Source organism: Xiphophorus hellerii, chromosome 2, assembly GCF_003331165.1.
Source record: "Xiphophorus hellerii strain 12219 chromosome 2, Xiphophorus_hellerii-4.1, whole genome shotgun sequence".
NCBI lineage: Eukaryota > Metazoa > Chordata > Actinopteri > Cyprinodontiformes > Poeciliidae > Xiphophorus > Xiphophorus hellerii.
The window spans coordinates 1,014,661-1,030,564 of NC_045673.1; the positions used below are offsets into that span (position 1 = coordinate 1,014,661).

General features: G+C 43.1%; 1 long non-coding RNA gene across 1 annotated transcript; it reads left to right on the forward strand.

Moving 5' to 3' along the window:
* Positions 1 to 8,715: 8,715 nt before the first annotated feature.
* Positions 8,716 to 9,859, forward strand: LOC116730082 (uncharacterized). Its single transcript, XR_004341254.1, has 3 exons — positions 8,716 to 8,735; positions 9,011 to 9,016; positions 9,519 to 9,859. It is a non-coding gene; the product is annotated as an uncharacterized LOC116730082 (long non-coding RNA).
* Positions 9,860 to 15,904: the final 6,045 nt, after the last annotated feature.

Below are 15,904 nucleotides of genomic sequence, written 5' to 3' on the forward strand. Positions count from 1 at the left end.
CTGCAATAAAACGGCAGCCTGGCGACGATTATTGTAATTATAGAAAGACACCCGCTGCACCGGTAAGTACAGACATTATGGTGTGTGTGTGTGTGTGTGTGTGTGGGTGTGTGTGTGTGTGTGTGTGTGTGTGTGGGTGTGTGTGTGTGTGTGTGTGTGTGTGTGTGCGTGGGTGTGTGTGTGTGTGTGTGTGTGGGTGTGTGTGTGTGTGTGTCCTGCAGGTTCTTACTGTGTTTTCTCCTAAACAGACATGTTTTAAAGTCCGGTCTCGTCCGCAGCTCTTCCTCTCATGACCAACGCTGCTGCAGGACAACAAGCTTTAGACGATAATTAGACAAGAACTCTGAGGAACAACGAGCTGCTTGGCTGTAAAGGAGGTCAAACTCTCCTCCTCCACCTTCACATCCGCCCAGCTGGTGATGCTGCAACCTGAACGGAGATAAAAGTAATTGAATTAGAGCTGAACTAAAGTTTCTGCTGTTCTTTGTTTCACATTGTTGAACAAAAACTGAGCAAATTACAAACTAAATTGTTTAACATCTAGGCTAGCACGTTAGCTTTGGTTACATTTACCCAGAATGCCCTGCGCTGTAGTCCACTTCCTGCTTTTGGAGCGGTCTCACATTCAAACCGAACCAGAGTTCACTTCAACTGAACCCAGTCTGAGGTTTGGAGGAGCAGAGGTCAGAGGTCAGAGGTCAGTTTGTGTTCACACCTCATCAGGACTGAACAGAGCTGCTGGGAATGAGTCCTGTATTCAACACAGAGAATATTTTCACTTTCCTCTGGATTTATTAAAGGATATTGGAGTAAAAGCAGCTTAATACATCTTAACATCCCATTAAACTCAAATTTTAAAATATGTCTGCATTGCTTTGCGTGCTGCACATTTTTGTATTTATTGGTTTGCAATAAATAATAAAAGAATATAATTTTATCAGCATAGATTTGTAGGATAACTCTCACAGGTTTCCAAATAATATTTTACATGAGCTTAAAACCAAACAAGATTTTTTCTTTATAAAGTTGGTATTTTGTGGCTTAGCAGCTGAACATGTCTGGCCTTCATCAGGAAGCATCATGCTGTGTAATAACCTCAGCAGTCTTCATCAGTGACACCACAACCTCCCACTGATCCATCTTCATTTGGCTGCATCAGTTTCCTCGCCCAGCGCCTGCTTTTTGTTTCTGTCGCTGCAGCAGGACTGTCAGGGCAACAGATGCTGCAGCATCTCTATGATGCTGCGCTCCCCTGGACTGGTTACCGTGGCCACAGGGGAGGCTTAATTAAAACCATTTAGATGGAAACGTGGTGGGAAAATGTCATTTTGTTCAGCTTTGACACAACCGCAGGTTTAGAGGAGATTTCTGACCTCAGAGCTGCTGGTTTGGTTTGGGACTCGCCAACCAAATCAGGTTTGGGTAAAAAATGATCCCAATTAGCTCGGCGTGAGTCCAGCTGCTGCAGCAGCATGCGAGCGCTTCCGAGGCTGCAGGTCCTCACCGCAACGCCGTCTGCTCGGTTTCCATGACTCCACAGTCAACACAGATTAACACAAAGTCTCTTCTCTGCATGAGCATCTCTAACTTTTTTCTCCAGCGTGGCTCCGCTGCAGCAGAAACCATCTCAAACAGCCATTAAAAATAATGAGATGGCCATTTTCACCGCCTGTTACTTGAAAACAATCCATATCACACAGGGGACCTCCTGCTGGAGACTGAGGGCGACAATTTCCCAGAGAAATTACTGAACAACCTTTCGCTTCTCTGCCCTTGATGGGACACTGAACATCCCAACACGGCTCTGCAAAATGTGACAGTTAGTCCTGCTGCTGCAGGAAACGACGCACATCTGACCTTTGTAAGAAATGAAGCCGTACATAAAAATAAAAACAACTCAGTCCTGCTCTCTGGTTTCCTCCAGGCTTCTGGGAGACGCTGGGATTTCATAATGGAAGTGAAGATGATCGATTTTGCTTCTTTGCTCAGACAAAAGATTAGTGTGTGTTGATGTGTGTGTTTGTTGGTGTGTGTGTTGGTGTGTGTGTGTTGATGTGTGTGTTGAGGTCCCTCAGTTCGCCTGCATGGAGCTGACTGACCTCTGTCACTGTGTCTCCTGCTGGCTTCATGCTGCTGCAAAGCATCATGGGAAAAGCGTCACGATGAGACTCTTCATCTGGGTTATTCTGGTGCATGCTGAGAAACTCGGCTGGAAATGACAGAAACTGTGAAATCTCAGATTAAATGAAAGTCGTCCGGCAGCGGGAGAGAAAATCCTGCAGGCAGGAGAAATTAAGGGAAGAAGCTGAAATGTGTAACAGCAGCAGCTGAAGAGGCGATGAGGCCGATGTAACTTTGCTTTGGTCTGATTTATAATAACAGATAAAAACAGAATGAAATCGCTGCGTTCATCTGGCTGTGTTGGAGGAAATCACTAATTTATGGGAAACAAATGTTTAAAAGTTCAGTCTGATTGGGGAGAAGTGGTAACTATTCAGCCTGGGTGGTGTCCAGGTGTGTGTGTGTGTGTGTGACGGCTTATTATTATTATTATTATTATTATTTACACATTTCATCAACAATGCAGCTCAAAGTTCTTAACATAAAAAAATACAAGAAGTCACAAAAAACGGTCACCAAATTGAAAACAAACTTTTTATTGAGTAAAAATAATAAGTTGATCAGTGTTTTATTAATTATATTCCAAAGGAAACTCTAACCTTTCAATCTAGAAGTTTGTTCCAGATCTGTGGTTCATAGAAGCTGAAGCTGCTTCTCCATGTTTGGTTTAAATCCCATCAGAGGAAAAATCTGCTGGATGCAAATAATGCTGCGATCATAAACATGTTCAGACTCTATGAATATTAAAATATCTCATTCTGTTACAGCAGGTTTCATTTAACTGAACGGGTCAGAAGCTGTTTCCCGTCCGGTCAGACTCGGAGCGGAGAGGCTTTCATGTTCAGCAGGAAACCTTTGGAGGTGATGGATAATGGGCAGTCTGGACAGCTCCAGTCTGGAACCAGTCTGGAACCAGTTTGGAACCAGTTTGGAACCAGTCTGCCAGAGTAATTTTATTTTAAATAATTAAAAACTTAAAACAGAAAAACTGTTGAAACACTGAACTCCTTTAAATCTTATTTTATGTTGATGTTTTTGATGATTTTACTCATCAAAAGTTTGAAACTGGTTTTCTGACTTTTATCACTTTATATTTTTGTGTTTTTATGACATAAAGCACTTTGACCTGCCTTGTTGCTGAAATGTGTTAGAAACATAAACCTGACTTAGTTTTTGTAAAGTTTTATGAAAAATTACTGTAAAAATGTTTGTTTATTATCATCATTACCTGCTGATCATCTTTTCTCTACGTTGTTGTTCGTGGCCAGCGTTCGCAGCGTAAGTTCGCTTCCTGTAAGACGCCATGCTCAGCCTGACGCAGGCGCTGCAGAGAAACAGAAGGATTTCAGAAGTTGGCTGGTTGTGTGATCACCGATCCACCGACGAGAACTGAAAGGTGCAGGTGTTGCAGAAACAGCCGGAGCGTCGGGATCCGTCCTCAGAGCGCCAGCAGGCAGACGCCAAGTTAGCCGCTACAGATTAAAATCATTTTATAAACTGCTGAGATCACCAAGTAATATTTCCAGTCTGATTAAGCAGCTTATGAGACCAGTAACACCAGTATTACCAGTTAGAAGTTGTGCCTGAACTTTCCCAGCAGAGTGGTTTGTGTAAATGATTAGGGAGATGATTTAGGAAGTTTAGAGTTTGAAAGCTCTTCAATTAGCGCGTCAGTATTAAGAGCAGAAAGAGCCGGTCGGTAATGAAGCTCTCAGCTGAAGCCATTATCAATCCGTCACCAGAGCCAATTATTCCTGCTATCGACGGGCCTCAGACGTCCTGAAACGGCTCCATTTAACCCATCCATGGATTAATCATGTTGTTATTTGTTGGCCAATTTGCATGTAATTATTTAATAGCCAGTGTTTGTTTAAAGAGCCATTTTGAATGCTGCATCTGCAAAGACAAAGCAGAAACACAAAATGATCTCAATCTGACGGTTAATGACTCATCACACATTTCCTCTAATAACAGCTTCCACTCACTTTATGGAAACAGTCTGGAGATTATTTCTCATATTAACATCCAAACTGTTTGTCTGCAGACTCAAAATATTTTCTGAACTTTTCTTCATTATCTTGTTGTGGGATTTAACTTGCCTTGTTCTTAACTCTGGTATATTTACATCTTTACCTGATGCTGACTAATGTTCATGTCTGTTTCCAATCTTTGCTGCAGTGAAAGTCCAGCCGTCTTGATTTAACCTGATTAACACCCTGAGAACCTGCAGCAGGTTTTCTGTTTCGTGTTTCCGCCTGCTGCAGACTAAAGCCAAACATCAGAACAGCATCAGCATTTAAAATCTCCTAATTTAGACCTTTATTTAATCCTCTTGACTAAATATTTCAGCTTGTAGCAGCTGTAATGCAGGATTATCATGTTTCTCTAACAGTTCTGTTCTGAGAGATCTTCTTGTTTTCTAAAACTCAGGATGTCAGACAATCTGACCTGAAACTAACGACGCTAAAGTCTCCGATTTAAACACTCCCTCTGCGATTTGGCCACAAACTCAGCCTGTTTGATATTTAATCATATTTCTGTTGTTGTTGTCAGCATCTAACAACTCTTTAATCTTTGATGGAATGATTTTCTGGTCCAAATGCGACAGATCCCACAGCATGACGGTGAAATAATGAGCAAACGGATTCCAAGAAACGGATTCACTGAGCTAAAACATGACTGGGAGATAAATCACATCATAGATAGATGGATATTAAAGATTTGTCTTTTAAATGAGGGGAAAGTTAGGACACCCTGTGTTCTATAGGAAGATGTTTAGTTTACTTCACATTTGGTCTCGCCATCCACACAGCCTGACACTTCCACCTCTGTGCTTTGCTGCTGTGCAGAGAAAACCAGCCATGTTCATCCTGCAGCTTTCAGACCAAACACATGGCTTGTTACCTGAAGAGCTGAATGATGCAGCTTTGCATTTGCAAGTAAATAAAAGAGACTAGTTTAAATATATGCTGAGAGTGAAACTCCTTCCTAAAAATGAATATCACAGATTTCAAAAGAAAATATACCCGGGAGATCGCAGGTGATGTAGGAAACAGCGCCCCCTTCGCTTCCGGAGTGCAATGGTCCCATTTCCAAACGGCAGGAGGCCGCCTGCGGCCTGTCCCGATCTTCTGTTTGTTACAGCGAAGTCCTGCCAAGAAAAGACAGTTTGGTTGGGCGTGAGAGGAGCTAGCAGAGGAGCAGGTAGCTGGTTTTAAGTGATTAAACTCAGACTAGTCAGGAGAAGCAAGTTAGCAAGTTAATAAGCACGTTAGCAGGACACGGCAGAGTTTCGGCTTGAAGCTGTGCGCTTGTTTTTTTCTTCGCTTATTTCCTGGAGAGTTATGGTGAAGCTAGCTTAGCTGCTCGCCAATAAGGACTTCTGTTAGCTGCCAAAGTAAAACTGGAGAAGCTGCAGAAGATCGTTACCGGACTGGAGAAGACAGTCGGACCCCAGATGGGCCCTCCGAGGCCCGCGTCGCTCAGAGAGCCTCTGGCTCCGTGGGAAACGTGGAGCTGTGGACGTGGAGAGCAGACAACGGTACCGCCCTGAACTGCAGTTTCTTCTCGAGAGGTCTGTCTGGACCACGGGATGAAGTCCAGCCCGGATTAATCTGTGGGAAATCACGATTACTCAAGGTACTGAGTTTTTCTTTAATATTTTGCCCTGTGAATGTAGGTTGGACTCCTACATTCACAGCACAGGCCTGCAGCGCAGGCTGCCGCCATTAGGTAGTTTTCTGTTTTTAACCATAGTGGCTTATATTACTGGTGGTTCACACTGTATGTGCAGATTCATTGTACAGTTGGTAAAGTGCTGTTTTTTGTTTGCCTGAAAACCAAAACCTACCATTGAATTATTTTATTAATCATTATTTTGTCTAATTAAAGGTAAAAATAATGATCACAATAATCTACTTTACATTGTGTGTAGTGTAATTTACTTCAGTAGTGTCAGAGTTCATTGAAACAAAGATCCCAGAACTCACATATTTAGTGATATTGCTTAATCTGACCTTAATACTCAGATTAATAACTAGAATCTTCTGGAATGAATGTTTGAACTGAAGTGATTGTTTTCTGTAAAGTTCCTCTTAAATGGCGCTGTAGAAATGAACTGAATGGAAAAATAAGTGTTGAGGAAGTTTGTTTTGGGAGTTCATCTGCTGTGAAGTGGACCCGACCACATCAGAACCTGCTGGTACTTTGACCTGAGAGCTTTGTGGATTTAAGAGCCAGGTGACAGATTATCATCCAAAGCTGGTTAGTTTCATCTTCTGTTGCTTATTTTCCCTTGTTAAATATGAACAGAGTGAGTCTGTCCTTCAGTTTTCTATTAGCATTCATTTCCATAATTTCCTCCTTTATGCAGAAATAAATCAGCCGTTAATCACTCACTAAATAATTACTCAACCTGTTGCTGTTTTAAATCAAGGGAAATGATCTTTTGAAAAGGCCAAACATGATCAGCATTCATGTCAACAAATGTTGTTTATGATGTTCTGGATCCCAGGATCTGCACCCGACGGCAGGAAGTTCTCAGCTGCTTCCTCACACCTTATTTCTACTTTAAATAAGAAAACTAGTTTTTCATAAAGTGATGGAGGTTTTTCTTTCTTTCTTTAATTATTTTCAATCCTCATTATTTTTTTAAGCTTTCTCAGGAGAAGCAAACAGTGCAGAGTTCTGGTTTTAATACACAGTGGGGCGGTTCAGTTTGGATTATTAATGTAACTCAGATTTAAATCCGCCAATTTTCTCAGAGTATATCTAAAGTATTAAAGAAAATGCAGCTTGTGAATCTGTGACCTACCTGTGGGTATTTCAGCTCCTCCAGTCGTGCTAAAACGATATCCACAGTGTTTATTAATGCATATTAAAGCATATTTGGTGTTTGAAATATTAAAACAGTTATACTGTAAGCTTTTTTAGATGTGGTCTCAAGTATTCATAAACCCGGACATCAAATTTATCTCATTTAATTCCTCACTGGGACAGAAACGTTTGCAGCAGTGAACTGTTCACCGGCTGCAGAGCGACGACTTCCTGCCTCTTCAGCTCCTCCTCATCAGGATTCATTTCTGAATTATATTCTCTGCTCTTTTTCATTCTGATTTGTGTACTTTCAGCTTCCTTATGGTTTTCTTTCGGCTCCATGAGAAACTAAACTGAGCTCCCAGTCGGTGGAGGAGGCGTTGCTCTCTCTTCCCACCCGATCAGCCCAGATCGCAGCCACATGGACAGAGATGTGCTTTTGAATTGTTTTGCTGTAAAAAGGATTTTCTAATATCTGAAACTGATCAGTTTGTCTAAACGAGTCTGAGCTGCAGCAGCTTTTTACAGACTTCAGCTATAAAGTCATCCTGAGCACAGAGACACTTTGATGGGATTCTGGGAAATTTTTCCAAAGAAAATGATCTCCAAGCAGTTTAGGTTATGAAGATGACAGTAAAAACATTGAGGCGACTGGAGGCCTGTGGTAAAATTACACAAATTAACAGCAATAATTATGTATTTAGTTGTAAGATAAAACGTGAGTTCATTTTTCAGTCAAATTATCACCATATTATTCATTCATTTAAAAATGTCACAGATTCAGATTAATATTTAATTAATATTAAATATTTAGTTCACAACCTAAAAATTTAGCACCAAGTTTTTTGCTGAGCTCCAGAATAAATCTTTAGTTAAGAAGCAAAATATTTAGCTCTAAGCTAGCTAAATATTTAGTTTGGAGCTAAATATTTATATAAGTATTTTTGTTAGTGTAGAAAAGTTTATGATTAGAAGAAACAATTTAAAGAAGTTTAAAAGTATTCTGCAAAAGTTAAGAGAAGAATCAGGGAAAATGTTCATGAGGATGAGTTGAAGGAGGCGAGCAGAAATCTGCTCTTCCCTGGATGTGATGAAGAGGAACGGAGAGAAGCAGAGGAACGGAGAGAAGCAGAGGAACGGAGAGAAGCAGAGGAACGGAGAGAAGCAGAGGAACGGAGAGAAGCAGAGGAACGGAGAGAAGCAGAGGAACGCTGCCTCCTCAGAGCCAGAGCAGCCATGAACTCGGCTGCTGACTGAGCCACAGAGCGATCCGATCAGTTTGGAGGAAGCTTAATGGAGCTCAGGAGTTTGAGGAAAGGTGAAGTTCATCGGAGCAGAGGTCAACCGACGGGATCAGTGACGGCGGCAGCAGAAGAGAGGAAAGGTTTACATTAAAGGAATGAAAGCTTTAAACTTTGGACCGACTTGTGGACCTGAACTGATCCGATAAAACCACGAGCCTCAACCAGACGCTGCTAAACCTGCTAACCTGATATTAACCCAAACATCTGAGTCACATCATGTTTCTGTCTTCTTTACATTTTGGCTCTAAAGCTCAGTGGAGATCCACCAACCAGGAGGATTCATCTGGTCAAGAGATGAAGGCTGCAGGTTTTTATCCAGAGGAAGATTCAGCCTGGACTCCAGAACCCGAACAGAACCTCAGGTTGATCTCCGCCATGCTGCGTCTCTGTTTCTACAAGGACCAAATCATTCAGTCAGACCCTCACATAAAACACATAAAGGAGCAGAATTACAATAACTTTTATTTAACAACAAAATTACTAAAACACAGTTTAGTTTAGTTTTTTTAAACATGATTCTGTTTGACAGAAGCAAAATATCCTGGAATAAATTCAGCATAAAAGTTTTTAGTCTTGTGTTTTCCCATCAGGAACAGTTGATGTTCACCAGGTTTCATTTATCAAGCCGTCCTGAACACACCGCCGTCTGAGCGGAGACTGACAGATGGACGAGGCGTCTCATCTTCGCTTTGATGAAAACTGATGGAAGGACGCCGCAGCCTCAGCTGACATCACTTCCTGTGTGATTATGAAACTTTACCGCCATGCAGTCAACAGTTAGCCGACAGCTTCACCAGAACAAAAACATCAACAAATCCCATAACTTTCTTAAATATGTATTTCTATTAATCTTACAAACATGCAAACTGCTTTGAAGCTGCACACCGTCCCGGTTTGATAAATACAGGAAGTGAAGCGTGACAGACATGATGAGTTAAAGTCCGTCTCCCTGAACTGGGATATTAACTGACCTTCCTGAGGGGAAACGATGCGTCGGTGACCGGAGCCGGTGGCTGGGCCGCATGGACCATTTACTTTCCATCATGTTTTGTTTTAGTAGCCAGAGGACGGAGTGTGAAACTCATCAGCAACAGAGCTGCAGTAAATCACAACAAACTCCTGCTGGCTGGACTTGGTTTGCACCTTTCAAAGCAAATAGCTGTGGGTAAAAACAGGATTTAGGGATTACCTTGGATAAATGCAACATCGCTTATGGAGTTGTTCACAAAGTCAGGCACTGTGGGAAGAGAAGCAGAGGAAAACAAAGAGAAAGCGAAGGCGGTGCGACCGGCAGCGGAAGCGTGGCTGTCGAAGTGGACTAACAGCTAAGCTAAACGCTAACCCCCACAGATCACCGCTTCCGTCCATCTTCCTCTCCAACGTCCGCTCTCCGGACAACAAAATAGACCATCTGCAACTGGAACTGTCTTCAAAGAGAGAGTTGAGGAACTGCTGGGCTCTTATTCTGACGGAGACATGGCTCAACTCGTCCATACCGGACAACGTTGTTAGCCTGGAGGGGCTCGCTACATTCTGCGCAGACAGGAGCAGCGCTCTCAGCGGTAAAACCCGAGGAGGGGGGCTGTGTATTTACATCAACAACAACTGGTGTAAAAATGCCATGACTGTCGCCAGTTACTGCTCCCTGGACATCGAGCTTCTGACTGTTAACTGCAGACCATTCTACCTGCCCAGGGAGTTTACTGTTGTTAGCATCACTGCTGTGTATGTGCCCCCCAGTGCTAACACTAAAGAGGCTATGAGTGTTCTCTACCGGACCATCAGTGAGTTGCAATCCTCACACACAGAGGGCGTTTTCATCATTGCTGGGGATTTTAACCAGGCCAACACCAAATTCCTGGGGGTGCACATCACAAACGACCTCACCTGGACTGGGAACACCACGTCTCTGGTCAAGAGGGCACAGAAACGCTTGTATTTCCTGCGGAGGATGAGAAGAGCACACCTGCCCCCGCCCATCCTCAAGACGTTCTACAGAAGCACCATAGAGAGCATTCTGACCAGCTGCCTCTCTGTGTGGTGTGGAGGCTGCAGCGCCTCCGACTGGAAGAACGTGAGGAGAGTGGTGCGGACAGCAGAGAGGATCATCGGGGCCCCCCTTCCCTCCATTCAGGACATTTCATCCCAGCGCTGCGTGTCCCGAGGCCGAAACATCGTCAGTGACCCCTCACACCCCCACCATGAACTGTTCTCCCTGCTGCCCTCTGGAAAGAGGTTCTGCAGCATCCGGTGCAGGTCCACCAGGTTCCGAAACAGCTTTTTCCCACTTGCCATCAGACTGCTGAACTCTTAACTGGACTGCACTCAAAAACTGGTCTCCACTTCATACCTTGCACATGTACAGAGCTAAATAACTTCTATTTTACTGTCAGTCCTGCACTTTATATTTTATATTTATATTCCGGAGTAACCTCATAACATTGGAACCTCAAAACATTGTTCTGAGCCGTATGCAACGAAATTTCGTTCTGTATACACCCTGTGCATGAAAAATGATAATAAAGTCAGTCTAAGTCTAAGTCTAAGACGCTCTGATGAGGCGCCTGGTTTAATCACCCAAGATCAGGTGACACTTTTTAATTAGTTAGCATTTAAATGGTTATAACACGTCAGGAGGAGTTAATGGGAGACATGTAGGAGGATTTATGAGGTAGGGTTATGTGGAGAGTTTGAAGCAGAAAGTATTTTACATGCAATAAGCAGCAGCGTCTGTTTAACACCTTATGTTGTAACAGGTAAAAACTTTTAACTTTTGAGTCTCATTCTCCTTTCTAAAACCTGAATCAAACTGAAGAACCGGGGAACAAATCTGTCCGTTTATACAAATATACGTTTTATACAAATATATGTTTTATACAAATATACGTCCTGAAGAATCTCAGATTGAAAATAACATTTTAGCATTTTTCTTTTTAAAATGTTTTTATTTGGTCTGATGTAATATTCTAATTTGAAAGCCATGGTTCATGTTGAGCTCCTCTCCTGCTCAACAGTACTGGAAACTACAAGCTAGGACGGACAACTGACGCAGGAACGCCACGCGTGAACCCACGACAAAGCCCGCCAGTTTGTGATGAAACCATAAACGTACTTATTTAACGTCGGGGAAAGAAAAGGCTTCGATCCTGCAGCCACGTCAATCACGTCTACGTCTTCACCGCTGGATGCCAGTGAAACCAGAGAAAAGCTAGCCTCTGAGCTCGGCCGTGCCTGGAATGAACGAGGACATCAACGGGACGGGGCCACAGGAGTCCGAGAGCAGTGCGTCTTCTTGGGTCAAGCTGAGCACGGCTCTGGACCCCCTGCACCTCCACTCCACGCGGACACGGCATCTTCACACCGCTCCGGTCGGCCTCTGGTCTGGGAGACCTTACCGCCATCCACTCAAATCCTCCCACGGATCGTCATTTTACCATGAACACGGAGAATAATCACCCAGCTTCACAACCGGACCACATCACATTCACCGGCTACATCTCCCTGGCGCTCATTTCATGCGTCATGGGCTACGTCATCGGAAGACGGCCAACACAAGAAACAATAAAGGAAATCAGTGGCAGCAGGGAAAACGCGGGGTGGATTTTCGCCTACTCCGCACTTTCCCAAAGGTAAAGCCCAATTCCGAATTAAAAATAGAACTATTCAACACTCAATCACTTGGTAATAAGATCAGCTTTATTTTTGATCCACATATGTGATAAAAAAGTGGACATTTTGTGCCTCACTGAAACCTGGCACAAACCTAGTTCATATATGGCATTAAACGAAGCTTGTCCACTAGGCTATACATATCTGGAGAAAGCAAGGACAACTGGACGTGGTGGAGGGCTGGCTGTCTTCCATGGCAAGGATCTACCTGTAACCCCACTTCCACTGCCAGACCTGATAACATTTGAGAGTCTCCTTTTCAATTGCAAACTCCAAAAAGAAACAATTTTGATGCTCCTCATTTACCGCCCTCCAAAACTCAACACTGGATTTATTATGGAACTGCAAGATCTTCTGACATCACTTTGTGCTACATCCCAAAATACGCTTATCCTGGGGGACTTCAACATTCATATTCATTCATCTAATAACTGTTTTGCCGCAGAATTTCTTGAACTTCTGGACTGTTTACATCTCACACAACACGTTTCAGTACCTACACACACAAAAGGTCACACTCTGGATTTAGTAATCACGGACAATGCCCCCATCTCCAACCTGCAAGTTGAAGACTTGGGGGTCTCTGATCATAAATTAATTTCCATGACTCTGCCATTAATAAAGACATACATGAAAACAGAACGCCAAATCCAGTTCAGAAATTTAAAGGCAATAGATTCTACCCTCTTCAACCAGGATATCCAGGATATCTCACTAAGCACAAAATTTACTTCTATCAATGAATCTGTCAACCACTACAATTCCAGTCTTCGCAGTATTCTTGATATCCATGCACCGGTTAAAACTAGGTCAGTTACTTTCTCCAGATCAGCCCCATGGTATACACCTGAACTCCGTAAAATGAAAACTGCAGGTCGTGCCCTGGAACGGCAGTATACTGCCAGTGGCATGATGGTTCACAAACAAGCTTACCGCGAACACCAAAAGACATATTCCAGAGCACTCACCACAGCAAGATCCTGTTACTTCTCCCTAATAATTTCGAACAGTAGTGGGAATTCCAAACAGTTATTCTCTGAAATAAACTCTCTGGTCAAACCTTCAACACACACACACTCACACCAGTATAGATCACTGTAACAGATTTATGGACTTTTTCATTAATAAGGTGACATCAATTCAGTCTGCTTTCCCTGCAATAGCCTCATCTCAAGCTGGCATCACTCTCCCCATACCACCCAGCACATTTTCAGTTTTCTCCGATGTCACCCAGTCTGAGGTGGAGAGGATCGTAAAAAGCATGAAAACCTCCACCTGTGTGCTAGATCCTCTCCCCACAACACTACTTAAGTCAAGCATTTCAGTCATCAGTCCGTTAATCACAACCATCATTAATCAGTCATTGCAATCTAGTCAGGTTCCCCCAGCCCTTAAAACTGCAGTCATTCATCCCCACTTGAAAAAACCCTCACTTGACCCCAATATCCTGGCCCACTATAGACCTGTTTCCAATTTACCGTTTATATCCAAAGTTCTGGAGAAAGTCGTTGCAGCCCAACTTCATCATCACATCCATAACCATAACTTCTATGAAAAGTTTCAGTCTGGTTTCCGCTCAGCTCACAGTACAGAGACAGCCCTGGTCCGCGTTATGAACGATTTGCTCATGACTGCGGACCAGGGCTCACCCTCTCTCCTCCTCCTCCTTGACCTATCGGCTGCGTTCGACACAGTGAACCACACCATCCTTCTCAACAGGTTACAGTCAGAAATTGGACTTTCGGGCACAACGCTCAAATGGTTTCAATCATATCTCACCAATAGAACTGAATATGTTTCCCTGGATCACTGTAAATCTTCAATTCATACTGTGACTTGTGGAGTTCCGCAAGGGTCAGTCCTCGGGCCTACCCTTTTTACCATCTACATGCTCCTCCTTGGTCAAATAATCAATAAACACAAGGTTTCCTTCCACTGTTACGCCGATGACACACAACTGTACATGAAAATGGACTCCACTTCCCCCACAGTTCTCCCGTCCTCACTTCAGCTTTGTCTGGAGGAGATAAAGGCTTGGATGATTGACAACTCTCTTCAATTCAACAGCAATAAAACGGATGCAATCCTTTTTGGCACCTCTCATCAAACCCAGTCTTCACCTCTCAGCAGTATCTCAATATTTGGCCACAACATCCCCCTTTCCATCTCCGTTACAAACCTTGGAGTTAGGCTTGATTCTAACTTCACCTTTAATACCCATATCCGTCACCTTTGTAAAGTTTCCTTTCTTCATCTTAAAAACATCGCCAGACTCCGCTCCTCCCTCTCCCAACCGGATGCTGAGAGGTTGATCCATGCCTTTATCTCCTCCAGGTTGGATTATTGTAATGCCCTCCTCGTCGGGATTCCTGGAAAAAACCTAAAAAAGCTACAGCACATCCAGAACTGTGCTGCCCGGGTACTGATGAGGAGGCATAAATATGACCATATCACTCCTGTCCTCAAAGCACTCCACTGGCTACCGATCAAACAAAGAATTCATTACAAACTCTGTTTGCTCACCTATCAATGCATCCACGGCACTACCCCTGCTTACCTCAATGAACTCCTCATACCACATGCCACCTCTCGAAGCCTTCGTTCCACCTCCTCTCACCGCCTGCATCAACCAAAGACCAAGCTTCCCACCATGGGAGACAGGGCCTTTCAGGCAGTAGCTCCGCGGCTTTGGAACGTCCTCCCAGAGTCTCTGAGAGCCCCACAAGGTGTGGAGGCCTTCAAAAAAGGTCTTAAGACACACCTTTTTAAACAGGCTTTTTAGATCTGTTAGCTTTTTTAAATTGTAAGTTTTAATTTACCATTTGGTGTGAGATGTATTATTGTATGTTTTATTGTACGTTTTATAATCTATTTTCGTCTCTGTAGCACTTTGAGATGTCTTTGAAATGTAAGGTGCGTTACAAATAAAATGTATAAAATGTATTATTCATTAATCATCTATCAAAATGGCCGCCATTTAAAATGGTTTTAAATGATGTTCAAATAATGACTGACAAATCCTATTTTCATGGTCCAGTTAATATTATAAATCCTAACTGTATTAAAAAAAATCAAAATGACTGGATATTATGACGACACAATAAAGATTACGCTTTGTAGATACACTGCCTGGCCAAAAAAAAAGTCGCCACCTGGATTTAACTAAGCAAATAGGTACAAGCCTCCTATTGGATAAGTGCTGCATAGGCGATTATCTTTCAGCTGGCAACAAGTTATTTAACCCCAGCTGATGCAATGAGTAACTCCTCATTTCTTAAACAACCATGGCAAAAGACACATCCTGTGGTCGTGGAAAAGACGTTAGTCTGTTTAAGAAGGGTCAAATCATTGGCATGCATCAAGCAGAGAAAACATCTAAGGAGATTGCAGAAACTACTAGAATTGGGTTAAGAACTGTCCAACGCATCATTAAAAACTGGAAGGATGGTGGGGAACCATCGTCTTCCAGGAAGAAATGTGGTCGGAAAAAAATCCTGAATGATCGTGATCGGTGATTACTTAAACGTTTGGTCAAATCAAATCGAAGAAAAACAACAGCAGAACTCAGGAGTATGTTTAATTGTGAACGCAAAAGCATTTCCACACACACAATGCGAAGGGAACTCAAGGGGTTGGGATTGAACAGCTGTGTAGCCGTAAGAAAACCTCTAATCAGTAAGGCTAACCAGAAAAAAAGGCTTCAGTTTGCTAGGGAGCATAAAGATTGGACTCTGGAGGAATGGAAGAGGGTCATGTGGTCTGATGAGTCCAGATTTACCCTGTTCCAGAGTGATGGGCGCATCAGGGTAAGAAGAGAGGCAGGTGAAGTGATGCACCCATCATGCCTAGTGCCTACTGTACAAGCCTGTGGGGGCAGTGCTATGATCTGGGGTTGCTGCAGTTGGTCAGGTCTAGGTTCAGCAACATTGTGTGCCCAAAGAATGAGGTCAGCTGACTACCTGAATATACTGAATGACCAGGTTATTCCATCAATG